The sequence below is a fragment of the Nyctereutes procyonoides genome, unplaced genomic scaffold (genome assembly GCF_905146905.1).
Source record: "Nyctereutes procyonoides isolate TBG_1078 unplaced genomic scaffold, NYPRO_anot_genome, whole genome shotgun sequence".
Lineage (NCBI taxonomy): Eukaryota > Metazoa > Chordata > Mammalia > Carnivora > Canidae > Nyctereutes > Nyctereutes procyonoides.
The window spans coordinates 13,895,468-13,919,672 of record NW_026575133.1 but is presented as its reverse complement, the minus strand read 5'-3'; the positions used below and the strand labels follow the sequence as shown (position 1 = coordinate 13,919,672).

At 37.2% G+C, this 24,205-nt stretch overlaps 1 protein-coding gene across 8 annotated transcripts in view; it reads right to left on the bottom strand.

Moving 5' to 3' along the window:
* Positions 1-24,205, bottom strand: part of ADD3 (adducin 3) — a 117,646-nt gene that overhangs the window by 51,477 nt on the left and 41,964 nt on the right. The window lies entirely within an intron of this gene.

Genomic DNA, 24,205 nt, shown 5'->3' with positions numbered 1-24,205 from the left:
TCTGATATGAAATAAAATATGGACTCATTTCTTTTTTGTTAAGAAAGATAAAATGCGAGGTAGAACACACAGCTCAACCAGCAGAATGTGAGGTGGAAGTGGACGACTACAAAGGAAGTCCAACCATGCCAACTTCTAAGTTTAGCAACAGCAGCTTCTGTATATCTCAAGGTGTTGGCAACATCGTTCACTTAAGAACTTTACTTTTGGCGTATTTGGCCAAAACGGGGGAACCAATCATGAACTTAAGCATTACCTACCCTTCTCTATCAATGCTCTGGTTCTCCTGGTAGTGCAGAAACAATAAAAGCACTTCTTATCAACTAACTAGCAAGAGTTGCCTTAAAAAAGGGGGGATTTGATTTGTAAATTTGTTTTCATAGACTATTAAAATACAGAAAAGGGAGATTTTGATGAAAATTACTAATATGCCTACCAGACCTTAAAAAAATTTTTATAATCACCTACTTTCAAATAATTTCCTAAGTTTTGATTTTTAATTTTTTCCTGATATATTTCCAAATAAGATATTCTGTAAGATGTATACATACTGCCTAAAAAACTTAGTGTCTAAAATAATTTATCAGTTATTGAAACTGTCACCAAACATCTGGTTATTGTTCAAAGTGATTTTAATCAATACTACTTCCTGTATATGCACATTCAGACACAGCCAACAGTTACTTGTAACTGAACTCCTGTAACTCATGGCATGAAAAATAGGGTTTTCAGTAAAATACCCATGCATAAAAAAAAAAAAAAGCTTTGTAATCTTTACATTGAATTTAAAACAAAGAAATGGCTTTTGGAAAAGAGCAGGAAAATATTATTTTTAATGATACATGTTGTCACATTACCCTCTGCCAAATGCTACTTCCTCACAGTGGAAAAATAAATCAGTTTGGGGTCTGAACATTTCCATTTTCTGCTCCCCTGCCACTATTTTCAGAGGTGGCTCAGAACAGCTTCTTTTAGGATCCTCAGAAAGGGGTGCATACTGCCCAATCTAGCCTTTTGTTGAATTATAAGGTCACTTTTACCATAAATTAACCCACTCAAGCTTGCTTTAATTATTTTTCAACCATATATATAATTATGACTCTCCTGCCATCTCTTGCTCTTCTCCAGCTCACTTCAAACTGAACTTAAAGGTAGCAGTTAGATATTTTGAAGAATCCCATTTTGATACTTTTTGGATTTGCACTGCTGGAAATGTCTGTTTTCAAGTCAAACTTCACTTTCACAGCTGCAAAGGAAATGACAAGAGAAGAAAAACACAGCCAATATATATCAGCAATTAATTCCATCCACAACTGCCCAGCTGTTTGTGCATGGAAGAATCAGTCTGTTTCCTTTTGGGGCCTTCACCACTGAAAATTGATACTGCACATTCAGAGACACAAGCTGTTTGTAACATGTCAGGAATGTGCACAAGATCACACAGAGTTGAAAAGACCAAATGAAATCCAGATCTAGTTTTCTTGGGACTTGCCAGGATTATTTCATAGCTGAAAAATAAAAAAATAAAAAATAAAACACCCCAATCACACAGAGAGCAAGACACATGAAAAAATACTCTCCCTTCTGAATATGGTCCTTCCAATAAAGAGGAAAATCTGCCAATGACATCAGATTTAGTATCAAGAACAGACACTCTGACTTACTGGCATAGACAAGGTGTGACATTCTTAGGAGTCCACGTGCCCCCACTATGTTAAATCCAGCCAATACTTTTTGGACTACAGTTGCTTGCCCAATGTGTAGTTAGTCCCTTTAAAAAAATACCCTTATAAATGTGAAAATTGTTGAGAACCAAGGCTTTCACCACAGTCATGTAGAAAAGCAAGTTTTTCTTGGTTAGTTCAGACATTATTTGGCACTCACATACACCTGCGTGTTTCAGGGATTCATGTAAATTTACTGATCCAATCTCCTAGGGTAATTCTCAAGCAATCAAATTTTTCCTTCCCTCTCCTTATCAGTTTTGTGGATTTTAGATAAAAACACTGTCTATTGAGTGCCAGAGGCTTACCAATTATAGTACAAGCTCCTTTGCAACTCAAAACGTTTCCTGACGCACCGCCTTCCAACGCCAATTTCATTTCAAATATTTGTTTCAGGGATCCCTGGGTGGCGCAGCGGTTTGGCGCCTGCCTTTGGCCCAGGGCACGATCCTGGAGACCCGGGATCGAATCCCACATCGGGCTCCCGGTGCATGGAGCCTGCTTCTCCCTCTGCCTGTTTCTCTGCCTCTCTCTGTCTCTCTCTGATGACTATCATAAATAAATAAATTTAAAAAAAAATATTTGTTTCATTTAAATGTCGTTTTGTTATATTTCCAAACACACACTATTGTAAAATGGTGTGTATTTTCAGTATGTAAAGTGACTTGTAAAAAACCTTATGAAAGTTAGAAAATAAGATGACTTTTTAGAAGAAAATAATTCAAAACATATTTTAGCTATCTTATTGGGTTTTTATATGAAATGAGGTATCCCTATGACTGAACTCACTGTTCTAAGGACTCTCCCCTCCGCTTTTGCTGCATAAGAGTTCATGCACTCTTCATTCCCATACATTCTCAAACACAACTTGAATGAGACACTCATTTGGGGCACCACCAGGGCTTGGGGCTTAACAAATAAAGAGAAGATAAACACTCTGCTTCAAATATGAGATGGACGTTCCATAAGCTTCAGAATGAAGATGCTCTCAAGTGCCAGAACTCAAACCAGCACAATGAGAAGCCGTCTCCAACTAAAGTGCTGGGAAAGCACGAAGTGTCATTTGTAAGGAAACACAAGGCATCTCAAACTTGCGGTTGACTGAAAACAAAGCACGAAACCAAAAAAAGAGCTTTTCTCTTAACAAACCCACCAGATCAAGGATATTTCTAGGGTAGGAGAATGGGGGTGGGAAAAGTTTAATCTTTAGCTGATGGAGACATTAAATTCTGGAAATACTGGTATAACTATTAGTGACTCAAAGAGACACAGAGATGAGCTTTGCTTGGCAAGCTTCAGCTCTATGGGACATTCAGACTAACTTGAAATGTCTATGGGGAGGGGACGCCTGGGTGGCTCAGTGGTTGAGCATGTCTTTGGCTCAGGGCATGATCCCCTTCTGGGGATTGAGTCCCACATCGGGCTCCCCACAGGAAGCCTGCTTCTCCCTCTGCCTATGTCTCTGCCTCTGTCTCTCATGAATAAATAAATAAAATCTTTTAAAAAGATGTCTATGGAAAGGAACTTTCCCATCTAGAGGAATGGCTCATCAGCAAGGAGCCTGCTTGGGATTCTCTCACTCCTTTCTCCCTTTTGCCCCTCTCCCTGCACTCTCCTCTCTTGCTTGTTCTCTCTCTAAAATAAATCACTTAAGTTTATTTTAAACAACTCTAAATAGTTATGCCTTTGCAACCTATGCATTAGAACATTCCCCACTACATCAAATAACCTGATTGCACAAAGTGATCAGGCATGAATGAAACAGATGGAAGAAGCCTACGAGGAAATTTTTTAAAAGATTCATTCATTCATTCATTCATTCATTCATTCATTCAGAGGGAGAGAGAGAGGCAGAGACACAGGCAGAGGGAGAAGCAGGATCCATGCAGGGAGCCCGACATGGGACTCGATCCCGGGCCTCCAGGATCACACCCCGGGCCGCAGGCGGCGCCAAACCGCTGAGCCATCCAGGCTGCCCCTACAAGGAAATTATAAAGTTAAACGAAAGTGTACACTCATCTGCTCCAACTACTCCCCTTCTTAGGTGAAAGAAACAAAACTTCTAAAGTTTTAGCTGCCTGTACCAGTCAGCCAGTTGGTCAATAATGTCTTGGTTAGGCATAGTACAAGGTTCTTAGGCAGCAGCTCTACATTTGGCTTTAGTATGAAGAGAACTTAGAAGCTTGGGAGAGAATGCTGGCTCAGAGGATGAGTTCTGCCACTTACAGGCTATATACATCTTAAGCAAGTTTCTTGGTTTTGTTTTTTTTAAACTCCTTTGAATATTAGTCTTCCTCTACGTATAACAAGGAAAATCTTAATTCATAAAAGTTGTATGGCTGGGGGGTGGGGGTGAATGGGTGACGGGCACTGAGGGGGGCACTTGACGGGATGAGCACTGGGTGTTATTTTGTATGTTGGTAAATTGAACACCAATAAAAAATAAATTATAAAAAAAAAAGTTGTATGGCTTAAAAGAGATAACCTTTGTAAAGCACCCGGCATGTAGTAAGTAATCAAAAGAAAGAAATATAAGAAGTAGAAGCAAAATCAACAGTTCCAGGGGCAGTTCAAGTATATGCCCATTCAAGTACTGCTTCTAAGCTTTTGTGCTACCCCTACGTTTGCTCTCATTTTACATACGCAAAGAAAAAATAGCAAATAAAGCATTACTCTTTATTCCCTACTAAGGGAAGCAATTTTTTAGATCTGGGGGAAAAAAAAGGCTACTTGTTTCCTCTTTACCTTCCTACTATGACAGAACTGGAGTGGTAGGGGGAGGGAAGCACAGATTTTCTACTTTGTAGTGACTACTACTACCTTAATACACTTATATCCTTACCAGTGTTTGTATAAAGAGCTCCCTTTGCCTGGTGTGATCTTTCTTTTAACCATGAAGTGAGAATTCAAGGCCCAGTTAAAATCTAACCTACTTTACTGGTCTACTCATAACAAAATTAAAGCTTTTTCATCCTGTGTTTCCATAATGCTTTAAATAACAGTATTATAGAACTCACACCAGATGGCTGCTTCCATGAGTTTCCCTTACTTAAACGGGAGCATCTTTGTATTCTAATACCTAGCACATGGAAACCGTCCATAAGTGTCTGCTGAATGGATATGCCTGGATAATGGGTACTCAGTTATGATCAAAGTAGCTAAAAAACACTGAGTCTGAACATTCACCAAAAAGAAAAGCAAAGTACTAGAAAAGTAGGGAGCAGGGAGATGACCACAGGGTTTGAAATTAAATAGATTAAAAGTCAACTGTGTGCAAACTCTTGTGTTCCTGGAGAAATGATTGCTGAGCAGTTAAGGTACCACTAGAATAATTCAGACTGCCATGTGCTTTAAATACTTATCCTGTGTACCACCCACAACTCTCCTAGGCAGTACTATCAGGCTCCTTTTATACAAGAGAATATGGAGACTCAAAAAGGTTAAGCACATAAGGTAACATAACTTATGGCAATGGAGATAAAGTAGAGAAGTGATTTTTCATTACAAGTGATTTTCATAATAGACCAATTTTACAGAGTATGAAGAGGCTCTGGTTTTAAGAGAATCCAGGTAGTGGAGGGGCAACCAAATAGCAAAAGAGATTCAGCTGAGGGAGCAAAACTCAAAGGGAGAGAAAAGGCCTGGCCAAAAAAAAAAAAAAAAAAAAACTGCACAAAACAAAAAACCAAAGCTGGGATAATTAAATTAAGAAGAGTGTGAGTTTTATGTAGGACTCATCTCCATGGAAGAGTCGGCCCCGCTGGAGTTATGAAACCTAAGTTGGAGATGGCCCTAGAACCATAGCAGTGCTAAATCATACCTTTTACTCTTATGGCTCCTCCCTTCCCAAACCAACTGTTCTCAGAAATAATAAAGACAACATGGATAACTACTTGATAAAAATGCCAATCATGATGTTCACGCTTCAGAAATTAATGAGACCCTTGCCAAGTTGGTGAAACTCAACTCTTGTCTATAGGTTATCTGGCTATATTCTGTAATTTCCCATTTAGGAAAACTGGGTTTTGTCTCCCTTGCAAAGATGAATTTGTGAAGAAAAGCCTCCACGTTGAAGTTCCAAGCCTCAAGTGCCACAGCCCTCTGTCTTACCTCCAACATAGCACTCATTACAGTGGCTCACAATTTTCTGTTTGCTGGTGTAGCTCTTACACATGCTATGAGCAATTGGCAGGCAATGCCGCTCAGCACCTAGCACAGGGCAAGCTCAAAAAACATTATGGAGCTATTTAATATCTGATAGATGGTTTTTTGTAAATGAGGTAATCCAGGATTTAAAGATGAAGCAGTTACAGGAAAGGCAAGAATGGGAATAAGTGGGGACACCAGGGTGGCTCAGTGGTTGAGTACTGCCTTTGGCTCAGGGCGTGATCCCAGGGTCCTGAGATCGAGTCTCACCATCAGGCTCCCTGCCTGCTTCTCCCTCTGCCTGTGTCTCTGCCTCTCTCTTTGTCTCCCATGAATAAATTTAAAAATCTTAAAAAAAAAAAAAAGAATGGGAATAAGTGAAATATAGTAAATGTTCAAAATTAGGTTTTTGGGGTTTTTTTGCTGGATAAAAAAATGCATACTATATAACCTATAATAATTGGCAAGTTAAGCTTAATAAAGCTGAAGTAGAAATTCAGTAAATCATTAGGTCTAAAGATTGGGCATGATCCCCATTAAAAACAAAAATTAACCAAACTAGTGAGCTTGTATTCTATCTGAAAATTGCCAAACTTGGAGTGGAAAAACAGTTATGTGGCTTTGATTCTCCCATGGCATAATACTTTCAAAAATAATGCATTTTATTAATAACCTCTTAGAAAAAGACAAAGACTACATGGGGGGGAGTGAAGTAAATATTTATGTGCTATTAAAAAACCTTCATTCACAAATAATTTCTGCTTTAGAGAAAAGTGCAAAAAAAAGGAACAGAAAACACATATATGTAAATATACTATGGCCATCTGACACAGCAAACATTCATGACAAATGCAATTTTTTTTTTTAAGATTTTATTTATGAGAGAGAAGGGATAGGGAGAGGCAGACCCCCCACTGAGCGAGGAGCCCAATGCAGGGCTTGATCCCAGGATCCCAGGATCATGACCTGAGCTGAAGGCAGATGCTTTACCAACTGAGCCACCCAAGTGCCCCTGCAATTTCTTGTTAAAAATATTACTGTTGCTTTGATTTGCTCCATCCAAGGGTGTGGGACTAATGTAGACATTTTTTAATTGTTGCTCTTTATAAATATGAAAAAAAGATCTTTAGTTGGAAAAATGTCTCACATTTCAAATAATTTACCCAATTAAAAAAAAGCCACCTTTTTTAATCTTGGGAAATTTAAGTATTCTCATCCAAAAAAAAAAAATGTTCAAGTACTTAGCTTTATTTTTTTTAATTTTTTTTAATTTTTTATTTATTTATGATAGGCACACAGTGAGAGAGAGAGAGAGGCAGAGACACAGGCAGAGGGAGAAGCAGGCTCCATGCACCGGGAGCCCGACATGGGACTCGATCCCGGGTCTCCAGGATCGCGCCCTGGGCCAAAGGCAGGCGCCAAACCGCTGCGCCACCCAGGGATCCCCAAGTACTTAGCTTTAAACACTGTTCTATGATAGGCAGGTGTCCAGGACACCTGGATAGCTCAGTGGTTGAGTGTCTGCCTTTGGCTCAGGTTGTGATCCCAGGGTGCGGGGTCCCCTATGGGGAGCCTACTTCTTCTCTCTCTGCCTCTCCCTCTGTGTCTCTGCCTCTCTCTGTATCTCTCATGAATAAATAAATAAAATCTTAAAAAAAAAAAAAAAGGTAGGTAGCCAAGTTGACACACCACATGACTTAAAGGACTTGATTTCTCAGATCAAGCTCTGGAACACATGCTGCCACTTTATTACAAGAACACATCCCCTCCTCCAAAATGAAAAGTTCCAAATCCCCCAATACTATCAAAATATAGGGCAAGAGACAGGTTTAGAAATGTTCTCCCCTTTTCATTCCCATACCTCAACCCCTCTGGTTCCACCTGCCCTCAATGAAAGTATCTGGATGGCTGGTAGATTTGCCACCTTTCCATTTCCTCAGGCAAACTGGCAGTGTGATAGGAGGTTTAATTAAAACAAAAACACAAAAACAAAATTGGCTTACAAACCCACATCTCCTTAGCATTTTAGAAACACTTCAGTTAAAAAAAAAAAAAAGAAAACACTTGAGTTTAGTGCATCATTCTTTCTGCCTCCAAGTATTACTCTTGTTGGACAATATCAACTTGTTCTGTGCCATATCTGCAGCTGCACTAATTTTAATCTACTCTGATTTTAGATTTTAAAAATTTGCCTTTAAATTCTAAGTTAGGGGGATCCCTGGGTGGCATAGCGGTTTGGCGCCTGCCTTTGGCCCAGGGCGCGATCCTGGAGACCCGGGATCGAATCCCACATCGGGCTCCCTGCATGGAGCCTGCTTCTCCCTCTGCCTGTGTCTCTGCCTCTCTCTGTCTCTCTCTCTCTCTCTGTGACTATCATAAATAAATAAAAATTAAAAAAAAATAAATTCTAAGTTAGTAAGTCAATTCATCAATTAATCTTTCTACTTTCTGGTTAAGATGTATTCTTTTAACAAGAACTCATTTAACACCTACTATGTGCTTGCAATTGAAGATGTAATACGGCAGAGAATGCAAGAAATGAATAAGCTGTTACACCTGATCCTAAGACATTAAGAACTTAGTGGGTTAGGGGAGGAAGAAGGGAGACACCATTCTTAAACAATTATATTAGAGCTCACTGTGTTATTGTGTTATAATAGACATATTACAGACTCAGAGAAAAGAGCCAATTTGAAAGGTTCCTAGGAGGTTACACTTGAGCTTGGTCTTAAAAGGTCTGGTGAGGAGATGATGCACAACTCTGGCAGAAAGATATGAGAAGACAAAGTGCTTCTTAATAAAGCCATGTGTTATAGTACAAGTTTATTTTTTTAATTTTATTTATTTTATTTAGAGAGACAGAGAGAGAGAAGGAAGGGCAAAAGGAAAAATCTTAAGTAGGCTCCACGCCCAGCACAGAGCCCAACACAAGGTTCAGTCTCACAACCCTGAGATAATGACCTGAGCCAAAATTAAGAGTCAGATGCTCAACTGACTGAGCCATCCACATGCCCCAACATATGGCTTTACTTTAAATAAAAGTATTACAAATTGCAACTAATACAAAAGGGAAGTAAAATTGTCACTAGTTAACAATTTACAGTGGTATGTATAATTTAAACTACAGGAACCCTACAATCTACTAGCAAACTATATAGTTTTGTGTCATGAGCTTTTGCTTTTACCCTAATCTTCTGACTTGCACGCTAAGAAAAGAATCTCAAAAGCCATTTATATCCTGACTTGGAACAATGTTTGTTCTTACACTGTACTAACCAATGACTTAGAGATAATTAAGACCAATTATCTTGAAGCCAGTCAAACTGATCTGCCACCACATCCTCATGGAAGGAGGAATAAGAATGTTCTAGGTTAATACCAAGGTCAGTAAACAAAGACATGGTCATGGCACAGGTACACCATACCCTATAGGTTCAAATCCTTAAAGGTATCAAGTATAAGGAGGTAGATTTAATGGGAGGGGCTGAGAAGAAAAAAGAAAAACACAACTAATCACAAGCACTGTGTTTTTAAGTCACCTAAATTTTCAAGTTCAAGGCTCAGAAAGATGTTGATATATAAGAAAGGTTACTTTTGTGGGCTAATCTGACAAAAGTAAAAGGGATGCCACATTAAATTGCTAAGAACAGATTATCCATTTTGATCAGGTTACTACCAATGTGAAAATGCCATAAGGTTTAAGATAGGTTTCCACATGAAAGTACACATAAATAACAGGGACGCATGACCCTGCATCAGGTTCCCCTCAAGGAGCCGAGCCTGCTCCTCCCTCTGCTTGTGTCTCTGCCTCTTTCTGTGTGTTTCATGAATAAATAAAATCTTAAAAAATACATATAAATAACAATTCTTCCATTTTTATGAAGAATATGAAGGTCATTATTTACAGCACACAATATGTGACAACCTCCTAAGTGAGAAACATCTAAAAACAGAAATTAAAGTAGAGCTATTTATATTATATGAATTCTTTTTTTTTTAAGATTTTATTTATTCATGAGAGAGAGAGAGAGAGAGAGAGAGAGAGAGAGAGAGAGAGAGGCAGAGGGAGAAGCAGGCTCCGTGTAGGGATCCTGACATTGGACTCTATCCCAGGTCTCCAGGATCACACCCCGGGCTGAAGGCGGCGCTAAACTGTTGGGCCACCGGGGCTGCCCTTATGTGAATTCTTTAAAGATTCCTTGCCAGGTTCTTTTAGATAGCAATCTCTTCTGTGTTTAACATATTATCTGCAATGTAAGAGCTGTGTACTTTATATTCATGAACTCACATCTATAATACCTAAGCTCTGACTCAAAAAAAAACAAAACAACCTGTCGCAAAATGTCCAGACTGGGAAGTTTGATCCTGGACTAGGAATTTCTCAGTGAAACACACACCTTTGGACAGTGCATGAATAACTTCCTCTGAATATTCAGAGAAAAAGAAACCAAAAACCAAAAACCTTCTTGAGAACTGCTCCTGAGCCTTTGAGAAATAAGGTGACTAGAGTAGTACAAAAACTGGGTGGAAGAAGGCAAAGGAAGAGGCATCTTAAAGGGGCCATGAGTGACAAGAGATAAGGAGGATCAAGTAACTGTGGCAGCAGCATGAGGCCGGGCACACCCACAGGGAACTATGTGGCTTATTTCAAGGGGGTGGAACACTGAACAAATGAACAATTTTGATTTTGTTTTACTGAAAGGTTGTGCAATCCTACAAATGGGAAAAAGAAAAAGGAGCGTTTTTCCAATATAGAAAGTTAGGATGTAATAAATGGCCATCACTTGAAAAAATATTAAGAAGAGAATATCTTACATGAAAGTGAAAAATTGAGAACTTTGAGGAAAAGCAATATAAAGTCTATGTAAAAATGGAGCTGCATTATTTATTGATTGTCACGATAAAGCTTTTAATCCTGTGGACTATGCCATCCTTCAAGCAACAAGATCCCCATAAAGCACACTGACAAGAACATTGGGGTATGTGCATCAGTGTAAGGTTTTTCTTCACTCCAACTTTCAATCTGGCAGCTTATGGAAACAATTCTTAATGGCTGAGTTTTTATTTTTTTATTTTTTATTTTATTTATGATAGTCACACAGAGAGAGAGAGAGAGGCAGAGACACAGGCAGAGGGAGAAGCAGGCTCCATGCACCGGGAGCCCGATGTGGGATTCGATCCCAGGTCTCCAGGATCGCGCCCTGGGCCAAAGGCAGGCGCCAAGCCGCTGCGCCACCCAGGGATCCCAATGGCTGAGTTTTTAAAACTCACTCCAAGATAAGCAGGACTGTGACTCCTGTGGGCTATTTCTAAGTTGCCAAGTCATTAATCTAAAACAGCTCTCAATCCCTTTAAACTGATTCCTGCTGGCCCAATAAATGATTTGATGTTTTAAATAAAAAGAGAAGGAAGAAAGAAGGCCCAAACTAGAACCTCTGGAGTTACTTTTAAGTTTAAAAAAAACTGGAAGCAATAAGATAATACACATTTACTACTATATTTTTCAATCATGTGCCTGGAAACTACAGAAAGGATTTTGGAAAGGCCTTCTGCCAGAAGCAAATTACTTTCTTCAATTTCAAGTTTCAACAGTTATTACCTTTGCTACACCCCCACAAATTAAAGCTGGAAAAAAAAAAGATACATTTCAAGCTTCTTGCAGATGATTTACTACATTACTCAAATCTGTTCATTCCTGTAAGCATTAATTAATACCTTCCTACAGGAACTGGAAAATGCTGTTGTGCATTCAACAAGTGTTTGCCTTTGCTATGACACAAAAGTCAAGATGTACCTGATAAACCAGTAAGCAATCAGTGCACCCAGACCAATGCTTTTCGTATAGTCAGAACAGAGAAACCAGCCACAGCTTTAGCGTTTTGGATAACTGGTTTAAAAACAAAAATTTGTAGCCAGGGCTCAAAAGAGGAATCTAAATATGCAAATCTTTCTCAATATAAAGCCATTACGGAGATCATTATTAAGAAATAGTCATAGAGGGATCCCTGGGTGGCGCAGTGGTTTGGCGCCTGCCTTTGGCCCAGGGCGCGATCCTGGAGACCCAGGATCGAATCCCACGTTGGGCTCCCGGTGCATGGAGCCTGCTTCTCCCTCTGCCTTGTCTCTGGCTCTCTCTCTCTGTATGACTATCATAAATAAATAATTAAAAAAAAAAAAAAGAAATAGTCATAGAAATACTTCTTTTTCAGTAATTTCTAAAATAACTAGGCAATTTAATTCTATTACAAAACAATATAAACAAATTATAAGTTCTTAAAACTTATGAAGGAATCCTAATCAGAGTCATATTTGATTTATTAGGATGCATAAGATCAGAAGTAAAAAATAAAAAGTTGTTTAGTCACACCAGAGTGGTCACAGCCACTCTGGAAAGCAGTATGGAGGTTCCTCAAAAAGCTAAAAATAGATTACCCTATGGCCCAGTGATTGAACTACTGGGTATTCACCCCAAAGATATAAATGCAGTGATCCAAAGGGGTACTTGCACCCCAATGTTTATAGCAGCAATGTCCACAAGAGCCAAACTATGGAAAGAGCCCAGATGTCTACTGACAGATAGAATGGATAAAGAACATGTAGCGTGTGTGTATACACACACCACACACACACACACACACACACACACACAAATGGAATACTACTCAGCCATCAAAAAATGAAATCTTGCCACTTGCAATGATGTGGATGAACTAGAGGTTATTACACTAAGTGAAATAACTCAATGAGAAAGACAATTACCACATGATCTCACTCATATGTGGAATTTAAGAAACAAACCAGAGGATCATAGAGGAAGAGAGGAAAAAAATAAAACAAGATGAAATCAGAGGGGGAAACAAACCATAAGAGACCCTTTAATCAAAGGAAACAAACTGTGGGTCGCTGGAGGGGAGGGAGTAGAGGCATGGGGTAACTGGATGATGATGGGCATTAAGGAGGGCACGTGGTATAATGAGCATGGGTGTTATATAAGACTGATGAATCACTGACTTCTACCTCTGAAACTAATAATACATTATATGTTAATTAACTGAATTTAAATAAACAATATTAAAAAAATAAAGACCATCTATGTCCTGAAGAAAAAAGTTTCTTGATCCTCTTAAGATGATGACCTCAATGTTGTGAAGAAAAAATTCCTAAATTAGAAAGCAAGTTTTCTTCAAGTGATAAGTTATGGGGCTGGAGAGTTCTTTCTACAAGGTAAGCAGTTGTTATAGACCCCCACCACACATTCACATAAATCCAGAATCGTAAAGTATACCTCAGTTAAAAGGTAGACAAAAAAATCTGTCCACCAACAGAAGGAATTAAAAAGCATACACACAGGAACAAAACAAAAACAAAAACTAAAAACCCACAACACCTTAATCTGTCTTTTCCAGAATGCTGACTGGAAAAAGAAAAAGTCTCCTCTGAGAATCTGTAACAACAGGCCTACTCTTCCAACAATCTGGTCTTTGAATACACACACACACACCCCAACATGGTCCAAAAATTCTTTAAGCCAAGAGAACAATATAAAGTGGCTTTCAGTTGTAGCACCCCTGACACTCCAGAAAAAGGGAACATAAATTCTGTCTGGAGAAAGGTGATCTTAAAACAGACTGCATAAGGATTTCCATAGATAAAATCTTGCCAAGTTAAAAATTCAAAATTACAAAGCACATGAGTAACAAATCACATTAAACAAAAGTCAGCAGAAACAACAGAGAATAGAATTTGATACCTCCCCCCAAGAACTGCACACAGCAAAATAATGAGACAAAAAATATGAAATAAAATTTTTTAACAATGTTCAGAACCCTTTAAGATAGAATTGGAAGCATGAGAAACAAGATGTTATAAAGAAAGACCAGTAGAACTGAAAAACAACTGAATAATTGAAAAAAAATTTAGCGACTGGATTAAGCAGAGTAGACTAGACCCACATAGAAAGAATAAACTAGAATCTAAATTTGAAAAAATGAGCCAGAATGAAACAAAGAAATGGAATGTGTTTTAAAAAAAAAAAAGGCTAAGAGAGAGTAAAGAGGTCCAATATACTGGAGTTTCAAGAGAGGAAACAGAATAAGGGAGAGGTTGTTTTAAGGAAATCATGGCTAGAGACATAGAGACAAATCACCTATAAAGGACTGGAAATTACATTTGCAGTAGATTTCAAAAGAAAAAAGTCATAAACATAGAGATAATAGTGCTGAGAGAAGTTAGCAGCCTAAAATTGTGAATCAAACAGAACTATCAAGAATAAGTAAAATAAACGTCTCACTAAAGAGGTCTTTCTATAAACTCATTAAAGGAACTTCTAAAGGGTGAATTTCAGAAAAATTAAAACTGAAGAACAGAGATGGAAGAGCGAAGAAAATGGTAAACAAGTAATTTTAAAAATATTATATAAAATAGAAATAGCAATAACAAATGTAGGTTAAAAACGTGGAACTGAAATCCTGATCAATAATATCACATAAAATGGAAACGGAGAATGAGAGTTAGCGTTTTAAGATCCCTGTAGTGTTCAGGAGGAGAGAAAAAGCTACTGACTTTAGACTAATAAAACTTTAATCTGATAAAAGATTATCCAGAATAGATTTTAAAAATCACTAAAAAAAAAAAAAAAAAAAAGAAAGAAAAGACAACCTAATCTGCTTATTAGTAAAAGATCTAAACAGGTACTTCCCAAATAAGAACATTCAAATGACCAAGATATGCTTGTCATCATTAGTCATCAGGGAAATACAAATTAAAACCACAAGGAGATATGCTATCTACCTATCAGTATGGTTAAAATGAAAACAAAAGCAAAAAATTGTTAATACCAAGTACTGGCAAGGATGTGGAGCATCTGGAACTCTTAAATAGTACAAATCCTTATGTCAATTAGTACAAGTATTTTGGGAAAATTTTTTGGCATGATCTACAAAACTTAGACACACATAGGCCATGTAATCTAGCTACACCTCTCCCAGTAATACACTCAACAAATGCATATGTACGCACGCGTGCACGCACACGCACACACACACGAACACTAAAAACACACAAAAATATTCATGGCAGATTTATTTGAGAAAGAGTGTGAGTGAGCACAAGCAAGGGGAGGGACAGAGGGAGAAAGAGAAACAGACTCCCCCCTGAGCAGAAAGCCCCAGCTTCAGCTCCATCCCAGGACTCTAAGATCATAAACAGCGGAAGGCAGATGCTTACCAGATTGAGCCACCCAGGTACCCTTAGAATTATTTTTTTTTAAAGATTTATTTTTTCATGAGACACGAGAGAGAAGCAGAGACAGAGGCAGAGAGAGAAGCAAGCTTCTTGCAGGGAGCCTCATATGGGACTCGATCCCCAGACCGGGGTCACACCCTGAGCTGAAGGCAGATGCTCAACCACTGAGCCACTCAGGTGTCCCTAGAATTATTATTTTTTTTCCTAGAATTATTTTTAACAGCCCAAAACTAGACACAATCTGAATGACCATCCACAGAAAGGATAGATTATACATTCACAAAAATACATACAATAATGAGATAAACTATGATGCAACATGGATGAATTTCACGCACAGAAATGTTGAGCAAAAGAAGCCAGATTCAAAAGAGTAGGTATTGAATGATCCAATTTATAGAAAACTCAGAAGCTGGCAACATTAAACTATGATGTGCCAGAATTATGGCTACCTTGCAAGAAGGCAATAAGGCCCAGGAGGGCAGGCACATGACGGCGCTTCTGGTGTTCCATGTCTTGATCTAGGGTATTATACAGTGTATTCACTTTGAATATACTTGTCAACCTCTATCTTCTGATTCATGTACACTTTTCCACAGGTCTATTAAACCTACATTTAGTGGTTTACATAAAAAAATTAAGATAGTCTATAGGAAAAAGTCTCTCCTTCTGTAGCAAGAGCTTATAACTTGATGTCATCTTTTTGTTGGCCAGTTTAGCTCTCCAGAAAAACCTAAATCCTTTTTCTCACGAAACCAAAGCATTTTCCCAAACTCTCTCACACATGTTGAATTGTATATTTCCTATAAAAACAAAAACAAATTAATCCATATAATTTTAACTATTCAGCATGGAGGAATAAATTGAGAGATTATCAAACAGAATTTAGATCCCAAATCAGTATACTACATACTCTTCTTCACATTGACAATACAGTGAAAAGACTGAAATGTACAGCAGAGCTGAAATGATCACAATGTTCAAACACTGTGGCAACAGCAATGTTAAGTATTAACACATTCCTTCATCTGACCTATATAACCACTTCTCCAATCTTCAGAACCTGCTACCCTTTTCTCGTAAGTAGAAACATTCCCAATACATTTAAATTAGGCCTCACAGTCATTAAAAAATTAAGACAATTAAAATTGTTCAAAATTAAGTGATTATGTAAAATAAAAGCAAAAAAACTGTATAATTACTAATGCACAGCAAATGATCAGGAATTCCCCCCCCCCCCCCGTATCGCATTCTGCTGGGTTAAGATTCTGAAATTCCTATTTAAAACCAACACATTTTAGTGTTATACACTCTTGCCCTAATGTAAGAAAATTTTCTGGATTCTTACTGTACAGAAACATTACATTTATCTTACTTTTGCTTAACACTGTTTTATCTCATGGTCCTAGAATCTGATAGAGAATGTGACATAAAAATATATCTGTTGGCAGAGTGCTACTTTCTGATGTTATCGAAGAGCAAAGGCTCAGGGGAGGATTCTTTCCCTCAAAAAGTGGTAGATTTAGTCTCATTCACTAACTTATTAAAATTCCTTACTATTCTGAAAATTTTTGTGATATACTTCATACTTTCAAATATATAAAGAATAGATAAGTATTCTCAAAAATAAAAATCTAAGAATGGGGCGACTGGGTGACTCAATGGTTAAGCATCTGTCTTACACTCAGCATCTGTGATCCTAGGGTCCTAGGATCGAGTCCCACAACGGGCTCCCGGTGCATGGAGCCTGCTTCTCCCTCTGCCTGTGTCTCTGCCTCTCTCTCTCTATCATAAATAAATAAAAATTAAAAAAAAAAACATTCAAAAGCTCTTGAGACCTTCTTTTAAAAATGTATTCAGAAGAGGTTTCTTCTTATCATTCAGTTTTTGAAGCACACATACCCCATATTTAATTCACTCTCTGACTATAACCTAGTATTTAACCATTATTCACATTCTTATCTGGGCACATATCCAATCTCTTCCTCCATGAAACACTGGAATAAACTTTATTAGGAAATTAGAAAAATTAAATGAACAGGAGAGAAAGCAAATTCATTTTCACACAAAATACAGGATACAGCTGTGATCTGTCAAGCTTACAGACTATCCCCTTAACTAAGAGCAAACTTACAGGACTCTCCTTAGCTGAACAGGAAGTAGCAATCTAAAAAAACACAAATGTTCCCAAGCCCCAATACTATTCTCTTCACTTCTCATTTCCAGCACACACTCACCCTTTGACCAGGCCTGTGTAATACACCCATTCAAATACCCTTGATGAAGTGTCAGTAAATTTATGGATGACAAGTTTTTTTGAGTCCACAGAATAACCTTTAATCATGATGTCCCCAGATAAAAAACCTGTGTTGGCTGTACTCTTCTGAAGAAACAGGTTGTAACAAAAATGACAAGACCTTCTTTGGTTCTTAAGAAGTTCATATTTCTGTATGATCCTTAGTTTCCCATTTCTTAAACTTGTTTCTATGGCACCAAAATATAACTAAAAAACCCAGAATTTCCCTTTCTGTCCTTTGCAGGATACTATGTAAAGTCACAAACATCAGGCACCTAATCCAGGCCCAAGGCAACAGATGTGGAAAAGAAAAATTTCATAATGGAGCTAACACATGATCTATAAGTGATTTATAAACTATAAGTTAAAAAGATAAAAGCCAAGCAAAGCAGCAGCAAGAAAATGTTCTAGGCATAGGAGCAGCATGAGCAAAAGCAGCAGTATATTTGGGACCAATGGTAACAATACCATGGCAGATCCTACAGCTCCACTTTAGAATGGGTTTGTGATCCCAAAGAATCAGTTAGCTGGATGCTTAAATGTTTATTAGAGGTGCTTACACTGAATCAACAGATCATATTCAAAATGGTAGTTCTACATACACATATGAGAGGCTCAAAACAAAGGAAACTGTGATATGCTCAAAAGGGTGTGTTTATAGGAGAGGAAGTGGTGAGCATTTTAATCAAGAGGACACTGTGAAATCACTTTCAAAATAATACCCCTTTCAGTTCTTTTATTTTCCCAATTTACCTTTTCAATCAATTGGAGGAGAGCAAAGGAGTAATGCCACAGTTCTCAAAGTACTATCTTTGTGAGATCTCATACAAAAACAGAGCTAACTCTCAAACCATCTTGGGAAGCACCAGAAAGTCGCCATCTTATCAAGTAGATGGTATATACTAGAAATGAAAAGATAAGCTATATGGAAAAAGCAATAAAAGAACAAATGGGATAGAGAGAAGTAACTCTTTCTGAGCTCCTCCCCTCTCCCAGAGCAGGCTATACAATTTATGAACAGCTGGGAAATTTCTTTCTCACAGGAAAAGGAGGACTTCTTAGTCCACATTAAAGCGGAAATGACAAAAACTATATCACATGGCAAAATAGGTGTTTCCTGAAGGAACGAGACAGCACTGCCTTTACTTAAACACACACACACACACACACACACACACACACACACGAAAAGCAAAACACATACAGAAAGCAAAGCAGAAAAAATCTTTTTCAAGAGATAAAGGATAAAATAACTAAATCAAGGAAATATTTCATGGTAGGATTTAGCCTGAGGTGGAATAATCACTTAGTCCCAATGGGTTATCTCAAGTGCAAAAACACTTAAGGGGAATAACAAAAATACCTGCACTTCATATCATGTAAGGATTCTTATCTCTATTTTAATAAATATCTAGTTTCAGCTTTTCTTCCATATATACACAAAAAGAATCTAATCTGTTTCATCACTAACTTATCACTAGTTCATATAATTTAGATTTTAAAGAATGCTTGAATGGTTCATTCTTTAAATATACTGATTCTTAACAAGCATATTCCTTCATTCTACAAAAAGTATTCTTGCAATGCCTACTAAATGCTAGACACCAGTTTACATGTTAGGGACAGAGTGGAGAACAAGTTTCCTGCCCTCAAGGAGCTTATTCAAATTGTGAAGGACAGGTTTTAAAAATCTCATTGCCTACTTTCACTTTACTGACTAGAACAGTGGATTCCAAACTTTACAGTTTTTACAGCAAATCAGAATTTTTAAAGCATGAGGAGCTTTAAAAAAAAAAAAAAAAGGAATCTCCAATATCCAGGCTGTACCCCATACCATTTAAATCAGGATCTTAGGGGTAAGACTCGGGTATCAGTAATTTTTTTAAGTTTTCTACATGACTCCAAAGAACAGTCTATGGGAGTTTAAAGAACCAGAGCATTGGTTCTCAACTTTCGGTCTTTGAAGGAATGGAGAACAAAAATAAAGAATCCCTAAGAAATAGATTGCTCTATCTTCTCCCTGTCATACCAACCAAATCAGAGGTTCACTGGGGGTACAGGACAATTTACTCTGTAGGGAGGTGAGATATACTTGCTATCACAATAGCATCTTCCCCATCCCTCACCTTAAAGTCCCTAAAAAGGGGGCTGTCAAAAACACTAACAAAAATTAAAGTCCTTTATAGAACAAAATACAGTCCCTTTAAATTCCATATTTCTACATGTTTACTTAAAGAGCAATTGAAATCAACTAGTAAGAGCAAAATAGAACTCAATTATCCCCCAACAAAAGGGCATTCCTTGCATTTAAATATATCATTAGGGCAGCCTAGGTGGCTCAGTGGTTTGGCGCCGCCTTCAGCCTGGGGCGTGATCTTGGAGTCCCGGGATCGAGTCCCACATCAGGCTCCCTGCATGGAGCCTGCTTCTCCCTCTGCCTGTGTCTCTGCCTCTGTGTCTCTCATGAATAAATAAATAAAATCTTTAAAATAAAATATCATTAAAAATTAAAAGCTGATGTACAAAATTCTAAAGAATTCCCATTCTGGACGTGTACAGGTATGTCCAGATCCCTCTTTCTGGTTGTTTTCATCTCATAAATGAATCACAAGTATTTCTCAATATTTATACCATGTGTTGTAATATCCACCATACTCAGGTTTTAGTATGCTGCTTTTCTCTTCTGTATGAACATTCTAAATGCTTTAAGCATGTCCCATCAGTATGTCCCAAGAATATACTTGATAAAAGTATAGTCCATGATTAAAACATAACAATGCAAAAGTAGCATACACAAACAGAAAATACAAAATCCCCATTTCTAAGGTAAAACCATTCATTATAGCAAATTGCTTGTTAACAATACATTTAACATCTTTTAACATATAATGTTTATGTCAACGCATGTTATAAAGAATATTTTCCAAGTTTAAAACATCTGTCTCTAATCTATGAATACAGCAATAAAAGATTTAGCAAAAAACAAAACAAAAAACACCTCTTGGTTAAGTAAAAATGCTTTCCTGCATCTTTTCAAAAGAAGGAGAATTTTCCAGAGTAACTATTAGGGAAAACTACTGGTAATTATATTTGATACATAGCAATAATGTAATATATTCAATACAGAGAAGTTTGTTGTCACACAATATCCAATTAAAGTGTAAATGGATTGGGGTAGGGAAAATGAAAATTGGGGACGTGAAGAAAGAAGATGAGAATGTCTTAAGAATCTGTGTCCGTGTCACTAACCTCATCCACCTCTTATCAACAAAGGCATCAAAAGATTTTACAACCAAAGGAACTCTTAAGGAAATCATTGGAAACTGTTAATAACCTAGTGTTTCCTTATACCACTGGCTACAGGAATCCAAACAACTTTCTAATAAAGACTGTAAAGGACCAAAAGTAATCTGATTATAATTCCATCTTTCCACTAGAATAACCACTGTCCAAATAGTCCCTTTGAAGGCTGAAGACCACCAACCAAAAGAAACAGTTCTCCATTTGCTCTAGATGCATGGTGAGGGTACCTTTTTTTTTTTTTAAGATGTTATTTATTCATGAGACACACAGAGAGAGAGAGAAGCAGAGACACAGGCAAAGGGAGAAGAAGCCTCCATGCAGGGAGCCCGATGTGGGACTCTATCCCGCGTCTCCAGGATCATGCATGCCCTGGGCTGAAGGCGGTGCTAAACTGCTGAGCCAGGCGGGCTGCCCCATGAGGGTACATCTGAGGAAGACAGACTTAGTCACTTCATGAAGTTTCACTTGGTAGGAGTTGGGGATAAAGTTCTTGGATTTTAAACTCCTGCCAGTGGTTTTATATTCACTACTTTTGTGAATTTATTCAGTGTTGACTAGAAAAAAAATCCAATTTGTTCATTTTCCATTTCCTTCTGTTCACTCTTGGTCAAAGCAAATTAACACTCTAAACTGCAAAGTAAATTTCTCACTTTCTACTCCAAGTCCTTCAATCACTTTGCAAAAAAAATTTCATTTCTACCTAAAACATTGAGGAAAACTATTCTTCTACTTCTAAAAATTAGGTCTACTGGGGCACCTGGGTGGCTCAGTCAGTTAAGCATCTTCCTTTCATTCAGGTCATGATCTCAGGGTCCTGGGATCAAGTCCTGCATCATGCTCTCTGCTCAGCGAGGAGTCTGCTTCACCCTCTTCCTCTGCCCCTCCCCTGCTTGTGCTCCCTCTCTCTCAAAATAAATAAAATCTTAAAATAATAAAAATTAGGTCTACTACTGCTTGTGATTGGGGGAAAAAACCCTCAACTTAAACTGGACTGTCATCTTCAAAATATTTTAATTCCCTATATAATAGGAGATAAAGACTAATTTTTAAATTCTTGCTGGTTCTCACACTGTTTATGTTATATTTATAATATATAATTCATATTTATCACATTTATAAATTGATCATTAAAGAACCATTTATTTAGAAAACATACCATTCAATCAAGGAACAGAGAGTTTACAAATGCAAAATGGAAGTAACTCTGATATGCAACTTACTAATGGAACTACATATTACATACATTTGAGGGTCATGAGAACTCTTCTTGAATTATGTCAACTCAAGGATTAAGGCTTCCTTTCCAACCCTAAATACTGGAACTGGGGGAAGGTGAAAGTTATGCAGCTAGTTAGTCATCTCACTAAGAACACCTGAAATTGTGATGTGATTTTGGATTAACGTCTTAATGTACTTATAAAAATCTCTTTGCAATTTAACAGTCTTCAGGTCATAAGCTCATATACGCTACCACAGGCATTATATTAGTCTGCATGTTCAGTTAGGCCCAAAGCTTTCATAGTGGTTAGCATGGATTTACAAGAAGTGTTCCATTTTACCATTATAGTCTCATTCCATTAAGAAAATTGGCACAATGGACTTTTATGTCATCTAATAAAACATACTGTGCAAAGAAAGTCTAGATTAGAAAACGATTACATAGCTCCTTCTGTGCGTATAGTGCCTTCAAAGTTACAATACATTTTCTATTGTTTCATTTTATGTTCAAAACAACTCTAAAATTATAACTCCATTATAAAGACTAAAACCCATCAAGGACATAGTAAATGGCAGAATAAGGACTTGTAATCCAAGTCGTCTGACATCAGCCTCTTTATTCTTAGGCAGGTAAGCTGCCATACTTCAGTCACTTAACCTTTTAGCTTCTTTTTTTTTCTTAATTTGGGCTTTTCTTACACTTATAATATGAAAAATCATGGAAAAACAGTAAGTTCTTAATCTTGTAAATATTTATCAAGACTTTGGACCTTAGATAATACTATCCCTCCAATAACTTATATGGTGAAATTTGGCAACCCATTTCTCTTCAGTTTTGTTCTATTGTGATAAAATACATGTAACATAAATTTACCATCTTAAGCAAATTTGTGTACGGTTCACTGTATTAAACACACTCATAATACTGTGCACCATGACTACCATCCATCCCCACAGCTCTTTTCATTTTGTGAAACTGAAACTCTATACTTATTAAACAGCAACTTCTCAATTTTTCCCGCCTCTACCTCTGGCGACCACTATTCTACTTTGTCTCTACAATTTTGATTACTTAAAGTATATCACACAGAAGTAGAATTATAGTATTTGGGTTTTTTTGTGACTGGCTTATTTCATTGAGCACATTCCCAAGTTTCATTTATGTTGTAGTGTACGTCAGAATTCCCTTCCTTTTTAAGGTTGATGAATATTCCATTGTATGTATATACCACATTTTGCTTATCCATTCATCTGTCAAGGGACACTTGGGGGCAACTCAGATTTCTGAGGACTCTGCCAAATATGCAACACTGTATCTAGCACTTAGCCCAAAATACACATATTTAAAAGTAATGCTCAAGAAGTAACACATGTAATATTTCTGAAATTAAGGATAATCATGAGAAGCAGCTAAGTGGTCAATGAAAAGAATGATTTTCTACTATTTTCTATATCCACACCATGACAAAATAATTCCAAACATTTAGAAAAGAAGCTCAGTTCAGGCAAATATTGTGAATACATCTCCTTGGATGTTTTATTACCATAGCTTATTCCTGTTTGTCCTTCTGGTTATTTTTTCCCAGTTTATGTCAGTCAAGGAAGATTTCAGTAGCACTATAACAACAGTTAATATCATTGGGCACTTACTAGATGCTGAATACTCTATGTAGATTTAAGAACAAAAAAACTGGCCCCTAAAAGATTAGCTTTCTTCCAAGGTCTTGAGCTAGTTAAGTGGAATATGAATCTATTACTTCTAACTCTAAACCCAGTGCTCCATCCACTACACACAAATAGTATTAGCAATATTTGACAGTAATAAATTATTTTATGAGTTACAGCTCTTAATCTTGATACTACATTCTTGATTTCTGATAATTATAAAAGTAATATACAGTCATATTTACATACCATTCATTAGAAGTGAATTTTAATCAGTTTACCAGGTGTTCTTTCATACATTTTCTCCACATATATTAACAGAAACATTCTTGATCACACTTAAAAAATAACTCCTTGTATGACATATTCTGTTCTACACCTTAGCTTTTAAATTGATTATAGAGTGGACATTTTATTCTAAGTCCATATACGTGGAATGAGGTCGTTCTTCAATGGCTACAGTGTATAGTCATCCACCATTTTCATTTTTTAAAAAACCAACTCTTCAATGATGGATATCCTTATACATATGACTTAGCCATATTCATATGCACATTTTATGGAAGTAAAATGTAAGGTAAATTCCTAGAAATGTAATTGATGGGTCGGT